Raw genomic sequence first — 15,624 nt, 5'->3', positions numbered from 1 at the left:
ATGAGGAAGAAGGCTAAGAACAAACTCCCACCCTCCTAGAAGCTTTGGGTGGCCCAATCCCAGACAGTGTGAAGCAGGCCAGATCAGCAAATGCCAGAGCAGGGTAGATTCTCTTCTCTTCTCTCCAATTGATGGGATTTCAGAGCTCCGGTCTCTACACCAGACACTTCCATTCCTAGTCTCCTCTCACAGTTCCCATGATGTGTAGGATGCCAACTTGAAGGGGCACCTGTCTTCCTAAAGAAAGATACGTGCAGCAAGGGCCAAGTTCATAAGGTGTTTCTATAACTCTGAGAAAGAGCTCCACAGCTAGTCAGAGACATCTACGTTGGCTAGGATGGCTGTGTCAGGTAGTGCTGAGCAAAGACAAATTTGTCATGTCACATACTCTGCAGAGAATAGCTCCAAGAATGGGAAGTAAATAGTAACACTCCACAACAGTTATCATATACGAGGATTCCAAACTGGTTTCAGTGTTTCTGGTTCAGAAGTAGTTATCTGGCTTACAGAAAGACATGATGGTTGCTAATATAACTTCTTTCTTTCTCCTTGTACTGATTCCTAGTGAAATTAAAACCTCACACAATGAGAAGCGGAAACCTAGCTAGAACATTCAGGAAGACTTTGTCTTAGGCCCCCAACCTCTGCCACAGGTCCCCTTTACCTGTATGTTATCCAGTGGCTACAGGGGTGTTAAGTAGTAAAACTTAAAAAAAAAAAACTTGCAAAGGTTCAAAATCTAAGAAGTTGAAAAGCAAGAAAATAATTCCAAAAGCTAACGCATCAATAATAGTGAGTTCTGCCATAAAGTCAAAGCACAACAGGCAAAGAATGTCTGGGAACCAAAAACCATGGTACCACTCCAAGGCAGTTTTTTGCAAGGTCATCAAGTCCTTCCCTGTAGTATACTCTTGGCTTACGAGACAATGTCTGGGAGACCCTCTCCCAGACTCTCTTAAATTTCTAAGTGCACCAAATGACAAACTCTATGTGTGTGACTTTAATTCCAAGACAAACTGCCCATCTCCCAGGCAATATTTAGGACAAGACATCAAAGAAAAAAGAACAGAAAGATATTTGTGTATGTAAAAGGCCACTGATGTAAATCTTGCTTCAAATATACTCAACTTATACAAATCTAAACTCATAAAGACCAAATGATGATTATGCAAGTTTTAAAAGGATTTACCACAAGCTCTGCTATTTTCATTCAGTTTACATACACTTTTAGCCACATATGTATGCCACTGAAAGACAAGCAAAAGCATTCGTACTTACTGTCTTTGACTAAGTCCAAAGGATTCTCCATTTGCTGACAGTCCAACTAGTAGCTTGCAAAGAATTCACTTTAGGAGCCAATAAACTCACCTTACCTGGAAAATAACTTTGAATAATCTAACATTTTACAGAGTCAATGATCTAACATTTTCTTGTTCCTACATATGATCCCTGGGGAACAGGAGGGCTTAAAAAGCTAAAAGGGCACAAACGCTGACCTATTATAGCCTGCAGAGTTCAAGTTTAGAAGAAAATAAGTATATTTCTGTGGCTAAGTTCTTCAATCTTGGTCCAAACAGGAAAGCACCCAGCTGAAAGGCAAGTAAAGTTTAGTTGGGAGAACCTAACTTGGAAGAAAATTCCCTCTGGATCGTTCTCAGGACATCTGACTAGACTGTGCAAAACCAAAAGTCTGGAAGAAGGCTGAGGTTGTGGTTCAGTGGTGGAGTGCTCACCTAGCATGCATGAGGCTCTGGGTTCAATCCTCAGCACCACGTAAAAATAAAATAAAGGTATTGTATATACCTACAACTTAAAAAAAAAAAGTCTGGAAGAATATACACTCCACTGTTAATGATGGTCAAGGGAGAAGAGGGGATGAGGACTGAGCAAAGGAATGTGAGGGGGATATTTGATAGTTGACTTCAAGGCATCTGTCTTGCTTAATTTTTAAACCAAAACCATGTTATTACTTGTGCAAAGTTGCCCAGGAAGTCTCTAGAGCAATCCTCCTCCCTTCAGTCATGCTGCACCAGCAGCTATCACCTCCTGGTGACTTCTGCCAAGCCCAGCCCTAGTCAGCAGTGAATTATATTCCAGTGCTGAATCTACACAGCTAGAATATTCCAGGAAAGACAGGAGAGAGTACCCCACTGAGTAGTTGTGAGAGATCAAATTAGAAAATTCACATGAAGTCAGCCTAGTGGGGCTGACTATAACTCCAGCAACTTGGGATGATCACAAGTTTAAGGCTAGCTTCTGCAACTTAGCAAGGCCCTAAGCAACCTGTCTCAAAATAAAAAAACATAAAAAGGGTTGGGGATGTAGCTCATGGGTAAAGGGCCTCTGGGTTCAATCCCCAGTACCAAAAAAAAAAAAAGGAATAAGAAGAAAGAAAGGAAAGAAAGAAAAGAAAAGAAAGAAAGAAAGAACACATGAAGCATATAAAAGCATAGTACCTGGCCCATACTAAACATCTGTGTCATGGTAGTTCAGACCCTCCCTTTTATTGGCACCCAATGATCTCATTTTTTCCCCTCAGCCCTTTTTACAAGCTTCCCAGAAGGGGGAAGATACAAGGAGCAGGCAATAATTATCCCACCACAAAATTTTAGCTAGGACAGCAATGTTCTTTTATAAAATACCTAACTGTCTTGTTATTTGGGAGCTTTTGTGAAATTTATTATACTACCAGCAACTAGATTCTCTAGCTGCAGGTGTGACTTGGCACTAAAGGGCAACTGAAAAGTACTTTGGGACATTCCAGGAGAAGGTATGGAGAAAACAAAACCTTTCCATTCCTTTGCTTTCAGGTCTTGTTATGGTTTTTATAATTACATTTTGGCTAGCATTTCTGAAAACACTAGGTGAAAGAGTTAAAAAGTAACTGTTACTCAACTGCCCAGACCTTGTTTCTAAATACTATTTGTTAATATGAGGAGCCAGAGCTATGCAAGAAATGGTTCATTCCCAGGCTGGGGTAGAGAAGCAGGAGATAAGCCCAGAACACCTTGTACAGTCAAAAAGTAAGGAAGGGCTAAAAATCTGATAGAAATATCATAAGATTAAAGGAACAGTCAATCTCTTCTCTGCCCCCCAAGTGCTGGGGATGGAACCCAGGGACTCATTCATGCTAGGCAAGTGCTCTACCACTTAACTACACCCCCAGCCCCTATTATCATCCTTAATAGTAAAACACCAGATGTTTCTCCTCTAAGACTGGGAATAAGAAACTATTACAGATTAGAGGAAACTAAGACATGACAAATAAATACAATGTATGATCCTGGGCCATGCAAAGGATATTGTTGGAAGAACTGACAGTATTTGAATAAGGTCTACAGATTAAATAACAGTATATTGAATCAATGTTAATTTCCTGAATTTGATGGTTATACTGTGGCAAGGTAAGAGAATATCCTGATTTTAATAAACATTCAGGATACTTTAAAGAAGTATTCAGATATAAAGGGCATCATGTATGGAACTTACTTTCAAATAACTTAAAAAGAGAATACATATAAGAGAATATTAATGAATAATAACCCAAGTATGGTAAAAATACTGGCATTAAATGAATCTGGGTAAAGCGTAGCGGGAATTCTTCATACTATTTTTTTTTTTTTGTAACTTTTTTGTCATTTCTAAATAAAACTTTTTTTAAATAAATCATTGCTATTTAAAGGAAAGCTTGGTTTTCCTCAGACCAGAAGGCAGGTAGCACACAATGAACTTGGACTTTCTTGTAAAGTATACAGAAATGGATTTTGCACGTAAACAGCCCAAATCAATGACCTTGCTCCTTGATCCATTACCTGCAGTGGGCTTGACTGGGGAATCCACCTGTCATTTCTAAGGTATAAGAACAAAAGTCACTGCTGGGCACAGTGGTGCACCCCTGTAATCCCAGCAGCTCAGCAGGCTGAGGCAGGCGGATGGAAAGTTCAAAGCCAACCTCAGCAAAAGCAAAGCACTAAGTAACTTGGTGAGACCCTGTCTCTAAATAAAATACAAAATAGGTCTGGGGATGTGGCTCAGTGGTCAAGTGCCACTGAGTTCAATCCCTGGTATACCTCACCCCAAAAAAAGAACAAAAGTCACATACTTAATATGAGGAACACTATAACAGGCATCTTTTAAATGTAGCCACCTAAAGATGAACTATTCATCCACTACATACCACCCTAAACTGCCAATGAATTTGCAAACTCTGGCTCAATCCAGGGAGAAGGCAAACACCCAAGCCTGGCAGATTAAGTTTAACAGAAGCACTTTGGGGTCCATCAACACACAACAGTGGCAGGGGAGGCCTCCAATACTTAGAGGGTAGTGTGTCTAAACCTGATTCTACATGAAAACCTCACTGCCCAGCAAAACCCAAGTCCTTGTCTTGCCCTTAATAGAAAAACAGGTGCCATCAGCAGCAAGCAAAGAAACAGAAACCCAAGAGGCTGGGATAACAACTCAGGACTAAAGAGATAGAAGCAAGGAAACTGGGAAGTTCAAGAGCTTCTGTAACCACTGTTATTCAAGGAGGGAACACATTATCTTTTAATCTCCTTAAATTAGACAGGAATGTCAGATTTTAGCAAAGCTGTGCCAGGGGTCATGGCAAGAACACTAACGAATCAATCATATTCCTCCTTTGCCCAATTAACCTTTTAGAGCTAGGGGCAGGAAATAAGCTGCAACTGCACACACACAAATAAAGACTTGAATAAAAAAAAAATCCAGGCCCTGGAACAGGCACCCAAGTAACAGAAATTCCCAACAGGCCTGCAGTAATAAGGACTTCTCCCTAACCTCAGCAGATCTTCACTTCCACTCAATCCATCAACAGGTCTTTCGAGCTTCAAATACAGGTCTCTAAATTGGTCTGTTCTTCCCCACTCCCATAGTCATTAGCTCAGTCAAGACACCATCACCTCTCACCTGCTGGTTCCTTTGCTTCTATTCTTCCTCCTCCTTATAATCTGTTTTCGAGGCAGTGGCCACAGTGCTCTTCTTAAACATAGCTTAAAGCCGTCTGATGCTCCAAGGCGTAAGTGATCTGACTCTTGACTGTCTGTCTGACCTTATCCAGAGCCACTATCCTCACCAGGCATGTTCCCACTGCTGCATCTTTGTTGCTCCTGAAACGATCAGATCCCTGAATGGCCAGTTCAGTCCCCTCATTCAGTATTGAGCTAAAGAGGTCTCCCTGTCAACACTATCTAATATTGTCCCACCCACAATCGTTCCCTATTGTACTACCTTGTTTTATTCCATTTCATTCCACTACTATCTAAACATGTTATATTTTAATACTTCCTTATACTTGCCTAAAAATACAATAAAAGGGTAAAGAACTGATTCTTTACAAAAGATTACCAACAGGGTTGGAAACACTGAGATTAGAGACTTCCCTGTGTATACCTTTTCTAATATTTTAATATCTGAGTTACGTAAATGAATCACCTAATAACCTATTTAGTATATTAAAAAATGAAAAATTCAATTACTCATGCATTTCTTTGTTACTTGCCTATCTTCCAGAATGACAACTCTTTCAGAACAGGGATTTTATTTATACACTGTATGTCCAGCAATAGAAATGTAATCAAGTCACATTAAATATGTACTAAATAAACAAATGCATCTACAACAATTATGACCAGCTAAGCTTTAATGTGCTAATTCACAACACAGCACAGAAGACTTCACCTCTGGTCATCAAAAAGGCTATGTGGGGGACACATACCAAGGAGTTCTCTGGTGGCCACCAGCTGGGTGTCCTTTAGTTCAATACAACTCTGACACTATCTACCTTAAGATAGCTGAGATCCCAAAGTTTAAGGACTTAATTCCACCTTACATTCAAGATTGTAGTAAATCTTAGGCTGTGATCCATGCTTCTGACAAATCAACTAAAAATTCGGGTTCCCACAAGCCTGTCCTTGGTTATGAAGAATATGCTAAAGTAGCTTATAGAACTGAAGGAAACTTTTTCCCTCCGCACCCCCTCCACATACCTCCAAGTTTCAGCAATCTGGAAGCTCTCTAAACCCTGCCCTTTGTAGGTTTTAGGAAGGTTTCTTTATATAGGCACAACTGATTAAATCAACGACCACTGGCGATTAACTCAACCTCAGCTCCACACCCCTCCCCAGACTGGGGGTGGGACTGAAAGTTCCAGCTGTCTAATCACATGATTGGTTCCCCTGGCAACCAGCCTCCTATGCAGAGGCTTTCCGGAAGCCAGGGTCATCTAACTAGCACACAAAAAGACACTCATCACTTAAAAGATTAAATGATATTACAAACTGTGTGCCAAAAAACAAGGGCAGAGGCCAAACATTAATTTTTTTATTATAACATATCACACCAGCAAAGTCAGATTGACCTCTTCATATTAAATGCGTGCCCCTTACCTCCATCTCCTCGTTGCTACTTATTTACTTGGCACATTAACTCTGTCACAGCTACGCCCAACTCCTTCTAGAGCTAGTGTCTTTCTTCTTCCATGGCACCCTCCAAAATTCTCTATAGTTCCTCTCACATCAAACCTATCTGTCCTCACAATTTCAAATATTACCTGCAGGAGGAGAATCACTGCAGACCAGATCACTCTCAAGCTTCATGTCTACATCACCAACTGCCTGCTTCACCTAATCCAAATTCATATCCAATCACTTCCATCTAGCATTATCAAACTGGCTCTCTACTCCTGACCTTCCACTTCCCTTCAGTGGAAACTTCGGTTTCCTAGTCACCTAAGAGGAAAACTTAAGTATTTCTGACTTCTTCCTTTCTCTTATTTCCCCACCTGGGCACAGTGGCACACACCTGTAATTCCCACTACTCCGGAGGCTGAAGCAGGAGGCTCACAAGTTCAAGGCTAGCCTGGGCAACTTAGCAAGACCTTGTCTCAAAATAAAAGAAAATAAAAAGGGGTTGGGGGTGTAGCTCAGGGATAAAGCATCCCTGGGTTCTAACCCCATTTCTGGGGTGGGAGTGAATGGGAGAACCCTCTCCTTGATTTCACCAAAGTCAAACCACTCATGAAACATGAGAGTCTGTCTTCATAGCATTCTTCTTCTTTTATTATTTCCACCACCACTCCAGATGCGGACTTGCTGCAACAGCATCCAAACAGAAATTTGGGCCTCCACGGTCTGCCCTTCCTAAATTCATCCTGCAGAAAATCTCCGGAATAATTTTGCTCAAATACTGCTTGCTCAGCTCATTCCCTTTTCAAAAACTGCCCATGAACCCTCACTACACATCACGGTGGTCCACCAACTACCTGCATCAGAATAACCTGAGATACAGACCTGAGCCTAACCTTCAGTGATCATTCAGTTGTTCTGGAGTGCAGCTAGGAATCTATATGTTTAACAAACATTTCAAATAAACTGTTGTGATTGTCAATTTAAAAAAATCCAGATTTCTTAAATTTGAGTTGTAAGACCCCTTAGTCTATATAACATATATTTTTAGGCTTATTTCCATTTCTTCCCATCTTGAACTCTGTCATATGAACTGTGCTTACACTAAACTCCTAAATAAACCTTTCAAATGCCTACCTACAGAGCTTTACTAATGAAGTCTCTTCCTTCTGAATCCTTACATATTTTATCTACCTTTTCCTGACCTGGCTCAAGTCCCACCTTCTCTATGAGTACCTGTTGTATATTCTACCCATTTGATACTCTGCCAAAACTCCTTCCATGTGGTAATGCCATATAAATGCCATGTTTTTTGCAAGAAATCATATATATCTACAAGAGACAAATGCAGAACTATTCTAGTAGAAGTGATGTGGAATGAGTACTGCCCCAGTTTGGTCTACCACTCAACAGTAACTGCCCAAGTCTCCTCCCCCAACAATTTCATGGGCACTAGGTTTCCCAGAACAAAGTTTAAAAACTGACTTGGAGGTAATGAACATGTTCAATGTCAATCATATGTCCACAAAGCTGCTAAAAATAAAACACCAATAAAAAATTGGCTAAAGGGATAAGAATGGAGGTAAAGAATTACAGAGTTTTCTACAGGTCAAACAAAATGGCCTCAAACATTCCTTTCTAGCCCAGTGCCAAGACACTATTGTCAAGGACAGGACTGCTGCAATAGCATCCCCACCAAAGTCCCAGACTCCAGATTCTCCCCTTCTAAAAGCAACCAGTCTGAAGAACTGATCATCCACAACATTCAGAAACTGCCTGTCCAGTTCAGTCCAATCTCTGTGGTAATTTTTTCTCAAATTTCCTCAAGCAGGCATGAAGGATTAGTGGCCTATGCCAGAGAATCTATTGCTGTTGTCTCAAACCACCAAGTCTCTAAGGAACAGGCCCAGATCTTCTTGGACAGGTTTCTATTTCTACAAAAAGCAATTATTCATTACCCACTGATTAAATCATTCTCCTAGATTGCACCAGGGATGTGGCACTTGAGATCTGCAGTTTTCTTTTCCTCCTTCATCTAGGTGTTTTCCCTCATCACTAGGGGAACTCAGGACATCAGAAATGGTTAGGAGTATGCAATCCACAAGATCTCTGATGACATTACTCCAACTACTCAATAGTTGTTAGAAGATATAAATGACTCACCTGGTACCAAACTGACAAGGGAGAAGTGTAGGAATCAGACCCATTTTCTCTTATAAGATAAATTCCAAACTATGTCTCCCTAAAGAAAATTGAATGAGCAACTTAAAGCCATACTGAGGAAGATCAGTTTCCAAGACATAAGGAGGAGTGCCAGTATCACAAGTAAAGATAAATGAAGTCACAGGAAGCTTTGGCAGAACACAATTCAGTAATGCAAAACTGAGGAAAAGATATAGGTTACAGCAGCTAGAGCAGAGGGAGGTAAATCTACTACTGAAAAGGTTTTATGTAGAGTTTGGCAACCAGCTCTCCTGAAGCCTTGACCTTTATCAGCTATGAAAGGAAACTCCTTCCTCCTCAGGTGAACACTGTAGTGGCAGCACTAAAAGCCTGGTTCACAGACCCTCAGAGGACACTGAGACTCAGAGATTCTGCTGGGTCAAAACTATTTTCGCATCAGAATTAAGACAGAATATACATTTTTTCTTTTTCTGTGCTGATCTTAGAGCAGTGCTTTTGTTAAACCAATAATGAGTAAAACAGCGGCACCTTAGCATGAATCAGGACAATGCCAAGTTCGACCCATCACTATTATATACTTCTTTGCCACACAGTGAAAGAATGTCAGTTTTGCTTGATGACAATGTCAAAATCATATTGAATCTCAACCCTTAAGTATGCCTCTTAATATTCTGTATAATAAAATTAGAGGTAGGGGCATTGGAGACTCAAGGGTAGACCACATGTGTGAGGACCTGGGTCCCATTTACAGCACTGCAAAAGGGGGAGAGAGAGAGAGAAAGCACATACAACACACACGATGCATACAGGGGATAAAGGCTCTTTCTAATAAAGCACTGTGTGATTATATGAATTGCAAGATTTTTCTGTGGGACACCATGTTTACTTGAAAGAATGAATGACATAAGTGACAGTTCTTCAGACTTTGGAATTTGGCAGACACTTTCTGGAAAATGAAACAAAGTAAGCCTGTCATTTCAAGGAAAACAGCTGACAGTATTTGTTGCCAATGATAAAATATGAGGTTCCAAGAGAAAATTAGAATTTTGGCAAAACTATATCTGCAACTAGGAGCTTGACAGTTCCCTGGTACTTCACTGCTTTTCTGAAGCCACTGTGGTGATTATGAAATGATTTTTTGCTACTGTATAACAAAATATGTTAACATTTGGAAGATCTACATTACTCAACCAGTATCATCCAACTATCTACCACATGGTGTTACAAAGTCATGTGTGGGTATAAGAGCCAAAGTGAGAAAGAGATGGGTAGATTTTTTTTTCTTTTGTTTTGTAGTCGTGCATGGACAACCTGCCTTTATCTTTTGCTTATTTTTATGCAGTGCTAAGGATTGAACCCAGTGCCTTACACATGCTAGGCAACCGCTCTTCCACTGAGCTACAGACTTAGTCCAAGACGGATAGATTTTAATGTGACAACGTATAAAAAATTCATTAATAACATTTCAGATTACATGCTGCAACTAAGCTTTACAAAATCAGCCCTTGTTTTGTGTAATATCAAAGAATACCCAGAATTCCCCACAAGGCTCTTGAAATACTTCTCCATTTTCCAGCACTATCTCTGTGAGGTTGGATTTTCCACAGAATTCAACCAAACCACATGTCACAACAAAGTGAATGCAGAAATAGAAATGAAAATCTAGTTGTCTTCTATTAGGTTTGACATTAAACAGAACTGCCAAAACAACACTCTGCTTATTAATCTTTTTAAAACAATAGCATTTTTCATTTTTAAAATGTGACTTATAAGCTGGATGTGGTGGCACACACCTATAATCCCAGAGATTCAAGAGGCAGGAGGATCACAAGTGTAAGGCCAGGCCAACCTCAGCAATTTAGTAAGACTCTGTCTCAAAATAAAAAATAAAAAAGACGGATGTAACTCAGTGGTATAACAACACCCCTGGGTTTAATCCCCAGTACAACCCACCACACACACTTGGGTTAACCAGAACTTGTGTTAAAAAATTCTACTTATGTTAATAGTGGGCTTACTAATAATGGATTTATTATTTCCAATGAATTAATACTTAAGTTTCTAATATGATAAATATTGAGCTATAAACCAGGCTCAGCAGCACAATCCTATAATCCCAGCACTTGGGAGGCCAAGGCAGGAGGACTGCAAGTTTGAATTTGGGCAACTCAGCAAGAGCCTGTCTTAAAATAAGAAATGAGAAATAAAAGGAGCTGGGGATGTAGCTCAACAGTTAAAGTGCTCCTGGGTTTAATTCCCAGTACCAGTACAACCCCAGACACACAAAGTTGAAATATATATCCCACACTAAAATAAATAAATACACACACACAGAAAATTTCAAAAAGCTGTTTGGAAAGAGTTTTGAGTTGAAAAGACCTGGGAACTGCTGGTCTGGAGCAGCACTGCCTGCTGGACATCCATGAGGGTTCTGAAGTACAAGGTCCTTGTATTTGGGGGTCCAAGAGAAATTAATTAGCACTGTCAGTATTTGTTCCCAGTTCTGCCAGAAGAGAGAATGAGAAGTTTAGAACATTAAAAAAACCTCTCTGCACTTCACTGGCAGACCAAGATACATGGCCCCATACTAAAATCCAGGCAGACTGAGATCAGACAATTCCAAGGTCATATAAAGAAATGCTTAACTCAAATCCAGGTCGTGAGTATCAAAGAGATCCTGAAGTTAAGGTTTCATCTAATTTTTCACCAAGTGACAGCTTCCACTCACATATTCATTTTTGTGTTCAGCTTGCTTTCTGTCTCCTCTTCCTTCGCCCATCCTTTCAATGTTGGTTTTCCCCTGAGCTCAGTCCTGTCACTTTGCCTGACACATGGGAAACACTCAACAATGACAGTTGCAATTATTCTCCTACAACAACCTCTTCCATCCCAGGACTCCGACCAGTTCTACATTCTCAACTCTATCACCCAAACTTCCTGGGCCTTTCTACCTAGATGTGTTACAGGACTTCAATTCAGCAGATCTAAAATGTAACTCCTTCATCTTTCCTCACAAAGCTGCTCCTCCTCCTAACAGTTCTTCTAGCACCACCACCAATGTGGCCACTAAAGTCAGAAACTTAGTTCGTTCCACATCACTCATTGTCCCACTCCCCCTGCATCTACTATTACCAGGTTTTGTCAATTCTAACAGATTTAACATCTCCCTAAACCCTCTCCATTCCTACTAGAGCAACCCTCATTATCTCCAGCCTCAATCACTATAATAAGTTTCTCATTGGCTCCAGTCTAAAATCCTTCCTAGTCAACCCACACACTGGTACTATAGAACCTCAGACACAAATCTGATGTTATTTCCCTGCTATTATCTTTTCATGTTTTTCCTGGAACACAGCTGTCAAATGATTTTTTACTCATATAGCCCCAAAATAATTTTTTAAACCATGTATTCTTCAGGTTGAAATCTAACGGAAAAAAAGTCACACGAGGTGGAGCACACCTGCACTCTCAGTGGCTTGGGAGACTGAGGCAGGAGTATTACAAGTTCAAAGCCAGACTCAGCAATTTAGTGAGGCCCTATGCAACTTACCAAGACCCTGTCTCAAAAAAAAAATAAAAAATAAAAAAGACTGGGGATGTGACTCAGTGGTTAAGTGTCCCTGGGTTCAATCCCCCATACCAGAAAATTTGAAATTAAAGTTTTAAAATAAAAAAAATTTTTTTTTGGTGCCAGGTATCAGACCCAGGGCCTGTGCATGCTACTACTGGGCTACATCCCCAGCACTGACATCTTAAAATTTTTCATCACAAATTTAAAGTTTATTTTTTCGTTAGAAGGAGATGGCAAACGTTAAACATTTTATAAAAATAAATGTTAAGAATTGTGATTTTTTTTTTTCTAGTGCTGGAGATCAAACCTAGTGCTTCATACATGTTAGGCAAGTGCTCTACCACTAAGCAGCATCCCTAGTTCAAGAATTGTAATCAGAATAGAGATTTTATCATTTGATTTGATAAAATAAGTTTTTACTATCTTGTTGAGTAGCACACTAAACTAAGAGAAATCTAAAATTTTGTTTCTTGCAAGTTTTATCCAATGTAGCTTTAAAAACCCAAGGTCTCTTAACACATTCCAGTTACATATAACTGTTGTACTCTTTTGAATGCAGAACATGCCAACAAGCAACAAGTTCCATTTGAACAGCAATGTGTACTAGACAGGCAAAGGCAGGAAGCCATCTGGGTTTGGGAGACAATCACTAAAGAAGGCTTTCCTGAAATCAACATTCCCAAAGTATTCCTAACCTGGCATCTGAGGAGGATAAAATATAGGAAGTGTGAAGAACATGCTCCCTCCTCCCCATTTAAGGGAAGTTAAGAAAAGTTCATTTGAAAGCTGCAAGTCTGGGAATGTATTCATCTAAACCTATACATGCAGTAATATCCCTCAGAAGTCTTCGTCCCTGATGACCCAGTTTGAAAACCACTGCTTGGAGAACACAGTTCTAATCCAGCAAAATATCCAAGGCCTTTTGTGATCTAACTCCTGTTAACTTCCCTCTTCCTATCTGTCCCAGGATGGCTCCCAACAAACACTGTTCAGGTCTGTCAAACTGATTCAGGTTTGTGCTTTTTTCAAGTCTTGCTGAATCTTTCTAAGCCAATTTGTTACCTGAAATATCCTCACATCTTTTTATTCCCAGAAAACACTTGGTAACTTTTGAAGGATAGGTTTTGTCCAATCCGTAAGTAACTGGTAACTTTCTGGCTGCAAACTGGTAGTTTTTATGATAATGGGGCCTCTGTACTTATTCCAAGTGAAAGAATGGGATGTATCAATCTCCCAAAGGCTCCACCAGATGCCTGATAATTGGCTGAATCAACAGGTGCTTAAATTAAGGAAAAAGTGATTTGTAGTATCTAAAATGACCCAATAGAGGACGGATTAAACATTTCCTAGATCCCGAATGGGAATACGAAGACCCGGGGGGACAGGGATAATGTACCTTTCCAAGCAAGTCTAGTTTAAATGTTTCTCTTCTATTCTATCACAGCCCACACCACAGTATGGAAAATGCTTGTTTACCTGATTAAAAATCTCCCCTACACTATTAAGTTCCGTGGAAACACGTTTGTCTTGTTTGCTACTATGGTCTCTCGGTACTTTTCACAGTGGCCTGGCTCACTAAATATTTGTCGATGTTTAGAAGTTGGTTATAAATTAAGAGGAGAAATAGATGGAAAAATGAAAAGTTCCACAGATCTCAGAATCTGCTAGACTCTACAGAGTTTTAAAGTAGCTACTCACGTTAAACTCGGCCCTGAAGCCTGGGAATAGCTTAGGCTCCCACCTAGACAAGGGGAATTTAAACCGCAGCGCGGCGGGAAAGAGGCGGCACGGGGACCAGGACCCAGGGGATGCTGTAGGGTTCGGCCACCCAGAGTCGAAGCCAACCAAGTTCACCAGCGTGGCCGCGCGGAGACAGACTCCAACGAGGCCGGGGAGGAGGCCGCGGCCCCCTCGCCAATGGAAGGAAGGAAAGGAGGTGAGCCGGAAGCGGGACTGGGGCGGGAGAGGCCGGAGGGCTGGGGACCCACGTTGGAGGACTCGGGTAAAGGAGGGGCGAGAGCGACGGGCCGGCGGAGAGTCTGGGGTCGGTCCCCGGCTCCGCAACCACACTCACCCAGAGAACCCAGGCTTGCCCAGCTCCGCGTCGGCTCCGCGATGCTTCCTCCCTCCGCCTGCTGGGCGAGCGGGCGACCTCAGGCGCCCCTAGCAACCACGCACCGCCACGCGACCCGCGTGCTCAGCTACCGACGCCGCTGCCGCCTGCCACGCACTGCGCGCGCCCCCAGCGGACAGACCGAGGGCCTGGAAGGGGCGGGCGTGGGCGGACGAGGAGCCAGCGCGCGGAATCTCGGGCCTTCGGAGGCCTGTGGGGAAGGGCGGGCACCGGCCTTGCGCACGCGCAGTCCCTTCCGGCGAGCGGAATTCTGGGAGAGGTAGTCCAGAAGTAAAGGCTCCTTTCTGGGAATCCAGGACTTTACCTTTCTACCGTGACTCCACTTAACCCTGTGGACTCTTTGGGCGTGCCTCATTTCGCTTTTCTGAAATCAAAGGGCTCAGGCTCTATCAAAGAATTTCCACTAAAAGCCTTTCAATTTGAGCTCAGCAAAGGGGAGATTGCCTGTTCCAATCTGCTTCCCTCCAGTTCATCTTCCCCTAAACCCACCCTGCACAGCAGGACAAAACTGTAACCACTTGTTTCATGAGCTTCGATTGTGAACTTTAGGAAATACTAACTCCCTTCATTATCTCCCTAGGAAAACAGATCATTGTCCTCTGTCTCTGATGTCCCAAGATCTGATGAATTTGAAGGGCTAAAGAGATCTGAAGGGTAAAAGAATTCCCTTAAATTCCCTGGGCCGTCCCCACCTCTATGCTGGAGATTGAACCCAGGGCCTTACACATGCTGTGCAAGCATTCTATCACTGAATTACATCTTTTCTTTTAGAAAGGACGTTTTCTAAACAATCAGCTAGAGAAATAAAGAGGACAATCGATGATGAAATTACCTTGTCGAAAACAATCTGGACCGGAGCAAGATGCTCAATAATTAATATAGGAAGTAGTCATGGATGGCTATTAAACTATTAGACGATTGGTGAAGGGATTTTATACCAGAAGGATGTCTGCCATCATCTGTATATACTAATCAATCTTAGATCATGGAACAGAACAGTTACACATTGTGTCACCTGGTGTGTTGCAATTTGAATTACACAGCAAGACACACATTGAACCCAGCAGCGCTAAGTCACTTAACCACATCCTCAGCCCTTTTTATTATTTTGAGACAGGGTCTCACTAATCTGCTCAGGGCCTCTCTAAATTGCTGAGGCTGACTTCTAACTTGCAATCCTCCTGCCTCAGCTTCCTGAGCCGCTGGGATTACAGGTGTGCACCACCACATCGACTACACAGCAATATTTATGAAGTACAGTATATATCTGGGATTAAAAAAAAAAAAAGGCCAAAACTGAATCTAATCAA

The 15,624-nt window shown here is 41.5% G+C and overlaps 1 protein-coding gene across 1 annotated transcript in view; it reads right to left on the bottom strand.

Annotated features, from left to right (window-relative positions):
- The window catches only part of Ttll4 (tubulin tyrosine ligase like 4), a 34,725-nt gene extending 20,237 nt beyond the window's left edge, over nt 1-14,488 (bottom strand). The window contains 1 exon segment of the mRNA XM_047545522.1: nt 14,255-14,488. The gene's annotated coding sequence lies outside the window, so the exon portion shown is untranslated.
- Nucleotides 14,489-15,624: the final 1,136 nt, after the last annotated feature.

The sequence above is a fragment of the Sciurus carolinensis genome, chromosome 3, assembly GCF_902686445.1.
Source record: "Sciurus carolinensis chromosome 3, mSciCar1.2, whole genome shotgun sequence".
NCBI lineage: Eukaryota > Metazoa > Chordata > Mammalia > Rodentia > Sciuridae > Sciurus > Sciurus carolinensis.
This window is presented reverse-complemented; position numbering and strand designations above follow the sequence as displayed.